This window comes from Manis javanica, chromosome 3 (genome assembly GCF_040802235.1).
Source record: "Manis javanica isolate MJ-LG chromosome 3, MJ_LKY, whole genome shotgun sequence".
NCBI classification, from domain to species: Eukaryota; Metazoa; Chordata; class Mammalia; order Pholidota; family Manidae; genus Manis; species Manis javanica.
The window spans coordinates 161,275,313-161,289,757 of NC_133158.1; the positions used below are offsets into that span (position 1 = coordinate 161,275,313).

Genomic DNA, 14,445 nt, shown 5'->3' on the forward strand with positions numbered 1-14,445 from the left:
TCGCTCTGGGCTGGGGAGGCCTCCTAAGGCTCCCAAGGAGGCCTGGCCAGAGGCTCTTAAAGAAGCCCTTAAAGAGGCCCGTGCGAATTCCCATTCGGCGTCCACCTTCAAGCCACTCTGCGGCGTGAGCGGTCGAACCCGCGTCTGTGCGCGGGCCCGCGGGGGCGGCGGCGGCAAGGGGCCTGGTCCTCCGCGGGACCCGCGCGCCCTGCGGGTCCAGGGCACCGGGCGCTCAGGGCCCGAGTGCACGCGGGGCGGCGGGGTTGCGGCGCCCGCCGACTACCCCTGCACCCCCGCGGCTCGCTATTTTTAGCAGGCGCTGTTGCAATATAAGGAATGCGCGGCGCGCCGGGCGCTCGGGGCGCGCGCGAGCTGCGCGGTCGCTTTAAGGAGGCGCCGGGGCGGGGACGGGCCAGAGCGGGCCGGCGGGCCGGCGGGCCGGGAGCCGTCAGTCGGGCTGCCGCGGCGCTGCCTCCTCCCCGGCGCCAGAATGGAGGAGGCGGTCTGAGGACCAGAGCCGAGCCGGGGCCACCGCGCGGTAAGTGGCAGAGCGGCCTGCGGGAGGTCCAGGCCGCGCCGCCCCGGGCCCGGGCGGGTGCTTTGTTCCGGGGCGGGAGGTGTGGCCGCCCCCGGGCGCGGCCGCGCACCGCACGCGCCGAGAGCGCTCTGGAACTGGCTGTGGGTGGCCTTTTGCCCCCACCGCAGGCTCCCGCGTGGTGGTGTGCGAGCGGGAAACCGGCCGCGATCGAGCCCCCAGTGGGGAGTGCGCGCCCACCGCCCCGGCAGCCCCGTTCACGGTCACCGCCCTTGGGTTGCCTGTCTGCGCGGGCGAGGACCCGCAGGGAAGTGGTCGCGGGAGTGCGGGGGCGGGGAGGGGCGGGAGGGGGTGTTATCTGTCCTTGTAAAATGGCGTTAACTAGGGCCGGATCTGCCCGAGTAGTTGTCAAATTCATCCGAATAATAAAGAGCAGCCTGCTTCGTAAACAAACCTTCACTGCGTCTGAGGCTTGGGGCTCTGGTCCCATCTAGAGCCCGGCTCATTCATTGACCGGACCTGGCCAGGGCCCTGACCGTGTGGGGCATAGTGCCAGTCAGTGCCTCGCGGGGAAGGTAGGGGCGCAAACTGAGCGACAGCCCAGCATGGTGGGTAGAGGGGAGCGCTGGGGCCCTAGGAGCAGAGTGTGGAAGGTCAGGGAAGGCCTAGAAGAGGTGATGTCTGGCAGGAGCATGGACTGGACGGACACCCAGTTGGACTCTGGCTAGAACTGAAGTCTGTGCCGGCCGGGGACAAAGCCGAGTGTGGAGATGTGGACAAGGGCCACTTTTTCGGGGCTGTGGTCACAGGGGTCTGGGATTGCCCCTCCGCTTCCCATGGGCCCCTGCGCTACCGAACCTCCTTGGGCTAGATGGTTCTTGCCCCTCCCAGATCCGCAACCTGACCAGAGAGGGTGACTGACAAGGCTCAGAACTGTGGCCTCAAAAGAATGACCTCCCTGCAGCAGGCTTAGTAAAGAGATCTGACATAAAATCTCCGAAGCTCCACTGTAGTGACAGCCGCCAACGGGATCAAACAGACTAGGCACTTTACGTGGATGTGCTTGCTCATCTTCTGACAAGACTCCTCCAGAAAGGTTTTATTATTAGCCCCATGTGCAGATGGGAAACTGGGAGAGTCAGTAACTCGCCCGAGCATATCTAGAGTCGATGCTTTAGACCATGCCACTGTTCAGGCCCCTCTTGGGAGGGTCTGGCTGCCCTGGGCTTGAAGACTGTGGGCTGGTGCTGCCTGGATTATGCTTTTGCACTGTTTATTCCATTGGTTGAAGCGCTGGGCGGTGAGCTGTTGGTATTTGTAACTAACACGTGTCAGCCGCTTTGCAGTGGACAAAGAACTTCCACCAAGACAGTTTTTAAGAGTTTCTCCTGCTTCTCTTTCCAGAGAAGAAAACTTGAGCTGGCTAGCATTTGTAAATATCCTGATTTCCTGTAAATTGCATGTTGCTGCTGACCTGGGCTGAAAACATTTGGGCCATGGTTTTCAACCTTGGGTCTCTTCTCACTCCCAGCAGCCAGTTAGCTTCCCTGTCTGTGGTTTATGGTTTAGTTTGTCCTTCCTCTGCCCCATCAGGCAGCACTGGGCTTTGATGCTCTGGGGTTTTCAAGGCTGCAGCATCTGCCAGCCTCTTGGTGTGGGGATGGGTAAGGAGTAAGCCAGGTGCTCTAGGAGAAACCGTCCCTGCTTCCCCATGCCGCTGAGACCTCCATCTTTCCTTATGGAAAGGGGGGTCAAGGCCTTCTGCTGAACGCTGGTGAGCAGGCAGTGTTCTTCCAGGGTTGCCAGATTTGCTCCTGCATAAGGCAGTTTGTATTTTCCACTACTCGTGTTTTCATGTTTTCACCCGTGTAAGACATTTCTGTGACAGGTATCACTTCAATTTTATTAGCTCTAACCACAGGTATTTCACACTTGCAGTTCATTTGAGCTGCTTATAAAGGGACACGTCTGTTATCCCTGGGGTTGGTTCCTGAGCTCAAGTGATCACATGGAACCAGGCTGACTGCTGGGCTCTGATGAACCAAACTAGCTCCTGGGGCAACCGGTCCTAACATCAGAGTTGCATGTTGAACAGCCTGCTGGACCAGTGATTTCTCAGGGAAATGGGGCCTCCATTTATATTTCACATCTGGTGTAATCATTATTCTACCAATAAAATGCCCCCAAACAGAGTATGCCTTTCTGCAAGCCATTTAAAACATACCTGCTCATGAGCCCTGTTCGTTTGTACAAACCATGCTCATGTGAACAAAGTGGAAACACCTTCTTGTGCAGGTGTTGGAATATTCTCAAGTGTCCAGAGAATGTATGTTGAGTTCCAGAGGCCGCGTACCTGCCAGGCCCATGGCAGGCATCTGACTAGCTATAAGGTACACTTACCTTTGTCTGGGTATGGGAAAAAGGAAGGAGCTGGGTGAGTTCCCTAGGCCCTGGGGCATCTGGCAGGTATCTTGTTGTCTAGAGGGTGAGCAGAGAATTCGCACTTTGAGAGGAATTTTGCGGGTGAGCCTTGAGGCCTTGCCACCCCCCCCTCACAGTCTTGGGTGCTGCCTCAGGGCCCGGTGGTCGTGGATCAGTGGGGGTGCTTCTGTGCACAAGAAACAAACCCAGATAATAGCAGATAAAGCAAACTTTCAATCTGCCAGAGATGCTCTTGACTCTCGTGAGGTCTGTGTACCCAGGGGTGGGATATTAGTGCCACTTGAGGCAACAGCTTGCATGGGACAGGCAGCCAAGAAGGCTGAGGGTCTGGCATCCAGAGCAGTGGTTTTTGCCTTCTTGGGTCCAGCCTCTTTAATATGCCCATCAGAAGCTCAGAGAAAAGATGCTTGGATGTACAAAGTAGGGCATATAGTTCAGGGGATTTGTAGGTCCCTGAAAATGATCCCTGGGTGTCAGGTTAGATCCCCTGGTCTAAGTCACGTTGCATCACTACTGTTTCCTGTGGCCAGCATGCTGTTGTGGGAGAGAGGGGTGTCCACGGTGGAAATGGAGTGGGCGATTGTCTGTTCTTCACCTGTGAGGAGTCTGTGCAGTCAGCTGGTGGCTCTGTCTTGCCGAGCTCTGCCAAGAGGAAGGTGCTGCCGCCTCGAGCATTAGACAGCCCAGCCGCGTTGTTGAAGCTGGGGTGACAGCCACAATGCGCTCCTTGGTGCCAGCCTGCAGTCCTTGGTGCCCATCTGCAGGCTTCTGAATTGCATTCCTGTGGCATGTGATGAGGCTGGTGCCACTTATCCTAGAGACTCCGCCTGCTGGCCCTCCCTGGCCTGGCCCCCACTGCTGAGCCCCTGGGGCCTGTGGCCAGTCGGCATGATCCAAGGCTGCTCTCTGTAGCTGTCCCTCTCATGGGTCGTGAAGTAACAACGTGTACTTTCTAATGTCCATATCGTTGTCCTTTAGTGTTCTTGGTGGCTTTCCTAGGTGGGGCCTGCTGATGGCCAGATGTCCAAACGACAACGTGGGTCATCAGTGGTTACTGAGGTGACATTCTTGGTCTCAGGGTGGATTTTCCTCTACAGACCCCGGCATCTGGCCACTTAGATGGATAAAGCATCGTGATTTACGTCTGGGTTGTATTGCTAAGGAGATTTGGGTTTGGCTGCGCAGCATGTCGGGGTGGAATGAAGGCGTGTTGGGAGGGAGTGCTGGGAGCTCTGCGCTCGGTCTGCTCCTCGGTGACTGTCTGCAGGCCTCAGGTGGGGTGCCTGCTGCAGTGGACCCTGCAGGCTCCATTCATTCTTTGACTTCTTTGCCCAGCCCTCAGGGTTGTCACAGGAATTAGATCAAATACACAGAGGAGAACATGCCTGGGAGACCAGAAAGGCCCTAAGAATTAAGAGCATTATTAATATTCAAGCAACCTCCAGATAACAGAATGGCAGACCCAGAAGGGGCCGCTGAGAATAGCCTAGATTCAGACCAAGTAGAGCACATTTTTCATAGTGGTGAGGGAGGTGATTTTAGGTAGGACACATAACAGCATACTTCATTTTAATAGTTATATACTTGCTTATTACTAAAAAATACAGTCATTGTATCAAACCTGTTTTGTTTTTTTTAGTGGATATTTTGCTCAGATTAAGGCTAAAGAAAGAATTTATGTTAAAATGTATGGTGATTTTACGGTAAAGATTAAGTCAGTAATAGTGCAGTAATAGACAAATAGGGCCCAAATGGGCTTTGAGTAAAGGCTGAGGAACTTTCAGCAGCGGAGTCCCTCCTGTGCAGCCCGTGAGGGGTGGGTCTTTGGCTTTTGCCAGCCCCTTCTAGAGTTAGGGAGCTTGCTGTCCCAAGTCAGTCCATGCCACTTGAGGATTCTCACACCCTACATACTTTCCCCGAAGCCTGTCCCACGGGATCTGTCCCACGTGAATCTTTGGCAGTCATGCTTCCCTCTAGCACAAGCAGCTCTCCTTCCTTCAATTGCTCCTACAAAGGCATGATTTCAAGACAGCCTCTCTGTATGTCTGCCCTGCCCGCCCATCCCATCCTCCTTCCTTGCTTCCTTCAACAAAAACTTGGGCTGGCCCCAGGCAGGACACTCTGTCTACACCATCTCTAGGCGTCACAACAATTTTGCTGTTAGTGTTTTACAGATGGGAAAACTGAGGCTCAGAGAGGCCATGTAGGCCATCAAGAGTTACAGCCCAAGAGAAGCAGAGCCTGGAAGGAGCCTGACCAAGGTCCACTTGGTCCCAAAGCACATACTCCTATTATACTGTGCTGCTCCCAGAATTGGATGACCAAAAACAACATGTCCCTTCTCTCCTGGTGCCCAGGGGACACATCCCACAGGGATCTGACCATACATAATCAATGCCACAGTGGAGGAGGGGCCTCGTGAGGAGAGGGGACAGAGCAGCCCATGCAGAATGACATTAGGAGGCGGCAGAAGTGGCTGGTTGGCAAAGAGAAGCAGAGTCTAGGTGGCAGTGGTTTTCCCCAACTCTCGTTAATCGTTTAGTCAGCTGTGAAACCCTAGATCATTTGTGCATTTGATATACTTTTTAATTTAAAAAAAATTATAAAATGAAAATGTAAAGGGTGATATAATAAATGCCAGGTACCCATTACCCTAAATGAACAGATGCGACCATTTTGTCTGCCCTTAGTTCTTTTCCTGGCACCAGCCTGGCTGGCTGGAGCCAGTCCTCAGCCTCTGGTGGCCTTTGGGAGCCTTGCTCCTGAGTCTCCATTGCTGGCTTTTGTAGCCTCGCGTCCCCAGCTACTTCCGTGAAAGGGCCACCTGGTCTCCATGGAGGTGACTGAGGGATCCTTTTGCTGCCTATGACCAGACTGGAGCAAAGGATGAGGGTGCTTTTGGGATTTAATCCTTTTCAAAAAAGCTCTTCCACCCACCAGAAGACCTGCCCTGACCTTTGTGGGTCCAGGCCAGGCTACAGAGCCTAATTTAGTCCCAGCTGCCCAAACAGAGTTTACGTGACATCTGTACCATTGAAAGAGAGAAAGAACATGATTTTCTTTTTATAATTAGTTGAGAAAAAAAGTAATTTTCTTTTTATATTAAGTTGACAGTGATTTGTTAAGCAGATGCTCTTAAACAATCTTTAGCAAAGTACATATTATATTCTAAAGTCTAGAACTTCTTTAAAGGAAGGAAGACTACCTTTCTAATCCCTACCTTCGCCTTTCCAGCTTACACAGAAAGAAAGCATCCCCGATGCCTGCTCCGGGCTCCCCTACCACCACAGAGTGAGGAGGGAGAGGCAGCTCTCCAGATGAGACTGGGCAGGCTTGTCGTGATGCCAGGAGACAGCTTCTCACCCAGCCGACTGAGGCCTCTTCCCTCCCCCACCGCCCATGGACTCTTGAGCTGGAGCCTGATGTGATCCTGCTTACATGCAGCTTGGGCTTGAGTTAGAACAGTTAGCAGAGGAATACTGTTAGAAACTGTGCAGAAAAGATTTGAAAACTTCTGGAAAAGCCTTCCACACCCAGGCAGATTTGATTTGCAGGAGCCGTTACTGGGGGACAAAGGTCTGAACTCATTTCATGATAGAACACAGGGACCTGAGGTGGTCCCAAGTCCTCTTTATTAAGTGGTGAGAATGAGTTGAAACGTTTTCTGGCCCTGACTTTCTGATGAAGAACAACGCTGTCTGTGTCCTGTTCCCTCTCTCTGATGGAGATGCTGAGAAAGCCAGCAAGGGCTGGGAGCCGGCACACATCTAAAGGACCTGCTTTTTACTAGGGTCTGTCCTGCCGCAGAAGCGATCAGAGACTGAACCAAGGAAGTTAAGCATACTGTATATAACCAATTCCTATTTGATTATACAGAAATACACATACATGTTAAGTTCACAGGCCCACTTTTTCTTCTTTTTCAAAAACTAATGATTTTGGTTATTTCTTCTGAAACTCTTTAATTTCTAACCATCTCTACTTTGGCTCTAGCCTTCATATCCCTCACTTAGATTACTGCATTTGCATTCTGTTTCTCTGTCTCTAATTTTGCCCCCTCTAAATCCATTCTAAAGTTGAGCAAAATGAAATATCTCAAAATCAAATTCGAGCATTTTACTCCCTTGCTTACAGGCCCTTTACTGAGTAAGGGGAAGGGACTAGTACCATCAGGTATTAGAGTACACTACAACACGAGAGTAATTGAGGTGCTTTAGCTCTGGCTTAGGAATAGACAGGTCAACGGAACAGAAGCGATGCCTCCCCTGAAGTGCCCCTTCCCACAAAAACCTTTTCATTTGAAACTTAAAAAAAAAAGTTTAAAAAGAATCTGCTATATATCCTGTGTGTTAGGCTGCCCCTAGTATACCGCGTACCCAGATTAAAAGTAAAAGTGTTTGTGGGCATATGGAACCATGTGGAGGTTGCTGAAGTTGTGGTGGAACAGACGATTTTTAAGGGGTCTAGGGACAGATTCTTGCCTCCCCAAAGCATTATATATTCATTTCAAAAGCATAATTATTTTTAATCAGTTTAGCTTTGTTTTTTTCTTTTTATCCTTTACAATTTCAACACACCATCTCGAACATTCCCCTTTTGGGTAACCCACCCATTCACCCATTTATATTTTAATTCTGCTGGAAAATGGAGGTCCCAAGGAGGAGACAGAGGCAAACGCATCTTTCTCGGCCGGCCGTACCACTCTCTCCCAAGTCAGCTCAGCAGCCCAAATAGCCTCTATCAAGTTCGTCCTTCAATGCCAGCTTTATTGTAACCAGAGATGATGGGAAAGGGTGGGGCCACTGTCACAAAGTCTTGAGGGCACATATTAAAAAATAACTCCTGCTGAGAGATGTCTTCCCAGCCATCTCTCCACACCCACATTCCTCAGGTTAAGATTCCTTGGACTGCAGAGCTGGGAGGGCCTCATTGCTCTCATGCTCCTCACACCCAAGCCCTTCTTCTACCAAGGACGCTGGGCCCCAGGTGCCCCGTTGGTGCTCTCCGGGAGCTGGGGTCAGCTGGCACCAGAACCTTCCCGTCCACATCTCCTCCCTGACCTCTGAGCCCGCCAGCCCGCAGTGGACAGCAGCCTGAGTCCACTTGTCCAGGACTGGGTGGGTGTTTCCTGCATGTTTGAGATGTTAGGGAGGAAATCAAAATAAAGAAACAAAGTCTTTGTTTTACTTTTGGACGGCTGGAGGGATGGAAAGGGGGAGCAGGAGCAGGTCACTTGGCACTTCAACAAAACAACCATTCTAATAAGGCATTTACCAGGGACTTTCTTTCTTTTCAGGGTTGGTGTGGGTGAATAGGAAAGATGTGTGGAGGTCTGGGAGGGCCTCTGTGTGTGGAAGGGGGAGGCCCCAGGCAGGGTGTCTAGCAGCAGCCCACAGCCACCAGCAGGGCTGTGGAATTGGCAGCCAGAGGGACTTGAGGAATCTCAGTTCCCCCTCCCTTCCTCAGAAGACCCGAAGAAGATGAGAAAGGGCATGTGCTGCATGGCCAGAAGGCCCCCCCTGCCCCAGTCTCTGCCCCGCTGCCTGTGGTGTGTGGCCTTGGGTGAGTCCCCCCACCGCAGTGAGCCTCCTTTGCCATGCCCCTAAGGAGCAGTGCTGCTGTAATACAGATGTCCCCCCACCTGCCACCCTAGCCCCACTTCTTCTCCAGTCCAGTTATACTGGTTCAGACCCTCATCCCACGTATGTGGAAATGGGGAGGTATTCTACCAGTATTTCTTTGTTCTTCTCAAAGGATTTTCTCCATGTAGAAGTTCTCTTGAGTATATCATTTATTCTTCTTTAAAAATTACCAAGCATGGATGAAAACCCTCCCCATCTGCAGTACTTCTGGGGATTTGGGGGTGGGGGCCCTGCGCGCTGGCTCCCTGGCCTCCTGGGTCAGCCGCCTCACTTGGCTGCCCACATGCGTACAGTAGACTTGGCTTCCTCCTTCCCTAAGCCCGCCTGGCGGGGCTGTTGTATGTAACAGGCTTTTGCCAAGGGCTGTTAGGTGAGGGGGTTACCCTCACTCAGAATAGGGTAGAAGTTAGACTGAGTATCAGCCTCCTCCCCTCGCCTCCTCACACCCTTAGGGAATTTCTCTCTGACTGTCTCCTCAAGCCTAGTTTAGTGCCATTTTCCAGAGACCAATTTTCCTGGACACTTTCCCCAGAACTTCTGAGTACTCCAAATTTCCATTTCTGTTGATGGCCAAGCAGTGATGGCATCTCCCCTGGAGTGGCTGTGGGCCTGCCCTTCTACATTGTCTGAAAAGAGCCATGAGAGAGCTTGTCTTAGTAGGAGTTCTGTGACCATACTCGTTTACCTACCTACCTGAAGAACCAGCGGAAGCTGTGGGATTAGTACTGTCATGAGTGCCAGATGGATCAAATTCTTCCATTAGGTCTCCTTTCCTACTGACCAGAGCAAACCCAAGTGTTAGTATTTTTCCTTCCCGTTAGTACAGCTAGAACAGAGCAGCTGTGAGGATCGGAGCTGATAGTGATCAGTATGCATGTGTTGAGCACCTTCTTCGTGGCAGGCGTGTGCTGGGCACCAGCAACACACTGGAGGAAGGACAGAGGATGGGCCCTGTTCCCATGGAGCTAACCGTCTAGGGGGAAGACACATTACATCATAATCAGGTACCAGCAATGATTAATTAATGTGATCAATTAGTTTATTACTCAGTTAAATTGAGTACCAGCATGCAAAGTGCTGTCCAGACAGACAGCTGGGTGTTTGAAAGAGTCTACCACTAATCTCACCCGTCCGTGGGAGGGGGTGAGAGGGCTGAGTGGTGAGGGGAGTGTGTGTAAGGGGCTTAGCACTGGTCAGGACTTAATCATTCACAGGCATTGTAGTTATGAACTCTGGCCATGGGACTCAGCCTGATCCACCAACAGCTGGTTGTCACTACTGTCCACCAGCAATAATTTTGCACAGAGAAGCTTATAATTTTTCCAAGGACACACAGCTAGAAAGTGACACAACCAGGATTCAAAACAGGGCCTGTCAGACTCATTTCCATGCTCCTGACACCTGCTCTGCCTCCTGCTTTACCGGGAATTGATTCCATCAGATATGCTCTATGGTGAGATGTAGCTCCACAGCTGCTCCCTTTCCCAACACACCTGAAACAAGCCAGCACAGATTGTGGGTTCTGATCCTTCCTCCAGTCATCAGGAATAAAATGGGGTTCCTTGTTGCACCCTGGATGGCCAAGCAGTAGAAGCAGTAGCATTTCAGTCCCACTGAGTGGCCGGGGTCTCCCTGCACTGGAGGCTGTCCTGAGAGCCTCCCAGGCTGAAGGAGGTGGTTTGGTGGGGGCACCCGCTTCCCCCTCCCACCCTGAGCTCGTGGGTCAGCTCCGTGTGGCCCAGGGCACCCGTCTGCTGGAGGGTGCGTCAGTGAGAGTTCCCACAACATACTGACGAGGATTGTAACAACAACAATAATAATAGCACTTTGTGTGCCAGGCACCGTTCTAAGCACTTGCATATTTTAGCTCTTCCTGTCCTCAAAACAATCCTGGGAGGTAGACACTATTTTTAAAAGGTGAGGAAACTGAGGCATGAAAGGATTGGGCAGTGTACCTAAGGTCACACGCCTAGCAAAGGGAAAACACTTCGAGTCTTGACTTTTTATAAAAGTGCTGTATGTAGAAAAAAGACAGGGGAGGCTGTCGCCTCCACCGTCCCTGGTCCCCCATGTAGGCCAGTGGTGGCTTCAGGATAGGGGATGGGTCCTGCTCCTGGTGCTCCTTGCATATGGAGGGTCTGCCAGCTCTGCCCGTTGCCCCTCTCACCGGCCCAGGGTAGAGCTGCCTGGCCTGGCCAGGCTGCCTAAGGGGGTGGAGAAAGGCAGCAGCTGTTCAGAGCTTGGGGAGAGAGATGTGAGAGGTGGCCTCCTGCCTTTCCTGCAGAGTGGGCTTAAAACCCTAGTATGGAAGGGCCCCTGAGAAGCCATCCTGTCCCCCCCAACAAAGCCAGGCCTCCGGCCCTTGGGCCCACTTCACCCTGCTTCCCAGGCCTTTGCTGAGGAAAATCCCACACCTCCTGGCGGCTCATTGCCATGCCCACCTCGTTTTCAGGATGTCTCCCTTTTATTTCACTCCAGTCCAGCGCTGTACAGTCTGGTTACTCATTTAAAATGGAGATTGGACGGCTTCTCCCCACATCAGGACAGAGCCTTGGCCCTGTTTCTTTCTCATTTTTGGTTAAACATAGCAATTTTCACATTTTTCATTGATGGATATAAATGATGGAAACCAGGCAAAGCAACAGGCACTTTTGAATCTGCCTTTCTGCCCTGCACCTCCCTGGGGTCTGGCACCTCTTGGCTGAGTGACCCCTGCGGCGGCTCCTCCTCAGTGCATTTCCACCTCCGTTAGTCTCGCACCTCTTTGCAGCCAAAGCCAGGGCAGGCCGACGCGCCGTGATGAGCTTGTCTGCCTGGGAGCTGTCTGCTTGGGCTGGCACAGTCAGTGTGTGAGCTGGAGGCACTGGGAGGCAGCAGGTGCCCTGGTGGGTTGGGGCCTCCCAGGGGGGATTTATTTGGCTTATACAATGTGTAAAGCTTTTTAAATGGTAGCAAACATTAAAAAATCGGTTTCACATAAAAATTCAGATTTCTGGCTTCTCTTTAAAAATTGAGACTGGCAACTATGTCGCATATGTTCATGCTGCAGCAGTCAGTCATGGAGGGTAACGGTGGCCTCCTAGGTACCACAGGTCCCCATGCCCCACTGCCTGTGCCGACCCCCTTCTCTCATTTAACCTGGCCTCTGCCAGTGTGTGAGTTTGGGGTGTCCGCTCATTTCCCAAGTCCCTCTTTCTGCTACTGCAGAGGAAAGCAGGTGAGATGGTGGGTCAACCAGGACTTGGAGGGCTGGAGTTAAGCCACAGTCGGCCCTGGCGAGAAGCATCTGTCTCATAGACAGGGGGCTGCTGATGCAGGGGGTATCTGTCCCTGGCCTCCAGGCCCGCCTTTGCTGTCTGTCACTGCCCCTGCCCTTCTCAGGGCCACTTACCTCCTGAGCTAGGGGGAGGCCACAGATTCCATGAGCTGTGCAGCTCTGGGCTGGGATTTCCCTGAGGGACAACCTGGGAAGCTGTGCTCTGGTTAGCTCCACCCTCCCACTCTCCACTCGGGAGGATGGTAAGACATTTGCCTTGCTGCTATCTGGAGGCTCTGGGGGTGGGGTACGGCATCCCAGCCCAGAAGGCAGGGATGGTCAGGGAGCTGGGTCCTGGGGGCTATAGTATCTCTCTTATGAAGGCCGCCACCCCACTTCCCTGGGACCCATGTGGCCCAAAAGCATAGCACCTGCACCTCCACCCAAGCCCGAGTCCTAGCTGGCTCCCGACATCAGCCCTGCGTTTTGGAAATGCAGGCTGCAGCCACCCAGGGCATCTCTATGCAGAAAGCTGGGCCAAGGACTCTGAGAGGAAGAAGATGAGGTCCTGCCCTCTGCCCCCTGCCCCACCCTAGCAGGGGAAATCTGATGGTGAAACAACTCCTAGCTCCTAGATTTGAAGGGGGAAGAAGAGGGCACATTCCTGAGAAGAGGCAGGATAGCCACACGGCTGAGCTAGGAGCTTTGCAGTGAGACCTGCAGATGGAAATGCATGGCTCAGACAAGCCACAGAACCTCTGTGACCTCGGGGTCCCTTACCACTAACAGGGCCTAAACAGTGCCTTCTCGGTGAGGTGGCTGTGAGTGGTAAAATGGCATAATGGCTGCAGAGCAGTCTGGCCGCCTTCTGCCACCTGACTGGCGCTCCATAGACACAAGCAAGGGGGCTCAGTGGAAGGAGGCCTGGGGCGGTGGAGGAGAGGCCCAGGGAGGAAGGGATCACTTCAGGAGGCTGTAGGAAACAGGAGGCTGTTCCTTATAGATGGAATGTGTTCACGGGCAGAGGAAAGGTGAAAAGGCAGTGCGGGCAGAGAGCATTCATGGGCCGACTGGTGCCCTGCCAGGGGCTGGAGCCTGACAAATCGGGCACTGTGCTCAGCGGGAGCGGAGACTGCATGAGGGGCCTTGGACAGCTAAGGAGGGCCTGGAGTGCCATGGTCAGCAGGGGGAGAGAGCTTCAGGCGCCCAAGGGCCATTTTTCCTGGGGGAGCAATGTGTTCAGGGGTTGTTTGAGGGGCGTTAGTGCTGGAGTGGAGGGAGGGCCACGCCAGTGGAGCAGGGCCGCGCAGAGGGCAGAGCCGAGCTGGCGGCAGGGCTGCTCAGCCTGGGCCTCAGACTTGAGGTAGAGGGATGTTTGAACTGCTGGGGACGAAGAGGAGGAGAGTGCCAGCAGGAGGGCTGCTGCAGGGGAGTGGCGCCGGCTGAGTCCAGTGTGTGGAGGGGAAGGGTTTGAGCCTGTGCAGCCCAAGCAGAAGCTGCAAGAGGCTGAAGAATCAGAACAGCGAGGAGGTTGGGCAGCTGTCTGCCAGGCTCTGGAGGGCCCGAGGGCCCTCACTTTGGGGAACCCCAGAATGTCAGAAGCCAGCCCTCCCCAGTGGGGTGACACTACCAGCATGAAGTTCCCAAGGGCATTGCAGATGCCTGTCTAAGGCTGAGAGGTTCTCCGGAGCTGCCATTGAGACTGCCCCAGCACTAGGAAATTATTAATAGGCCCTCAGGACTGAGAATAAGAATTTAAACATCAAGCCACTTTCTCCTCTCTTTCTCTGCCTGCCACTCAAGGAAACTAAGCCAGGCTTAGCCCTGCCCCCTACCCCTAGATGGAGTTCATTCCCACCTTCCCTCTGTGGTGGGACGCGGGGGTATGGTGGGGGCAGACAGGGCCACGTGGTCCGGTGGCAGCACCCCTGTGACCCAAGGATGACTGATCTAAAGGCCTGTGTGGACCCTGAGACCCTGGGGCGCTTGTTGACCCCTCGGTTCTGTGAGCCTCAGAACCACCAGGCATCCTGAAATAGCATAATTTTAGCTTTTAGTTGCCAGGTCTGGGTACCAAATCCCAGCTTCACCCTTTACCAGGCTGCACCCTTGGGCAAATGCCTAACATCTCTCGCTGTCTCCTCCCTGGTAAAATGGAAACTAAATGCCAGCCCACACTGCCCTGCCTCCAAGCCTCTGTGGCCTTGCTGGCCCCACCTGCGTGACTGTCCTGCCCCACCTGGCCCTGTAGCCCTTTCCTCTCTCTGAGCTCTGGGAGTACTTGCCGTTTGTCCCGTGAAGGTTATCTGGTCTTCACTGGGCTTTTCTTGCTTGTCTCACTCCGGTCATCAGAGCTGTGGGCCTGTTGGACTGGGCAGCCTGTGGGGAAGGGGAGAGTCAGAGGGCCTCCAGGTGATGCGGGTTCCTGTGCTCTCCCCTGCCTCACCCTGCAGCCCGGAGCTTGTTCCTTCATCATTCCATACTACTGTGTTCCGGGCACTGTGCCTAGTGCTAGGGATGCAAAGATAAAGACCCCTGACTACTTGTCAGAGAGCCAACACTAGCCTTCT

The 14,445-nt window shown here is 53.5% G+C and overlaps 1 protein-coding gene across 1 annotated transcript in view; it reads left to right on the plus strand.

Annotated features, from left to right (window-relative positions):
• The first annotated feature begins 347 nt into the window (after positions 1-347).
• MRAS (muscle RAS oncogene homolog) overlaps positions 348-14,445 on the plus strand; it is a 59,695-nt gene continuing 45,597 nt past the window's right edge. The window contains exon 1 of the mRNA XM_036991856.2: positions 348-538. The gene's annotated coding sequence lies outside the window, so the exon portion shown is untranslated. The remainder of the gene's footprint in view (positions 539-14,445) is intronic.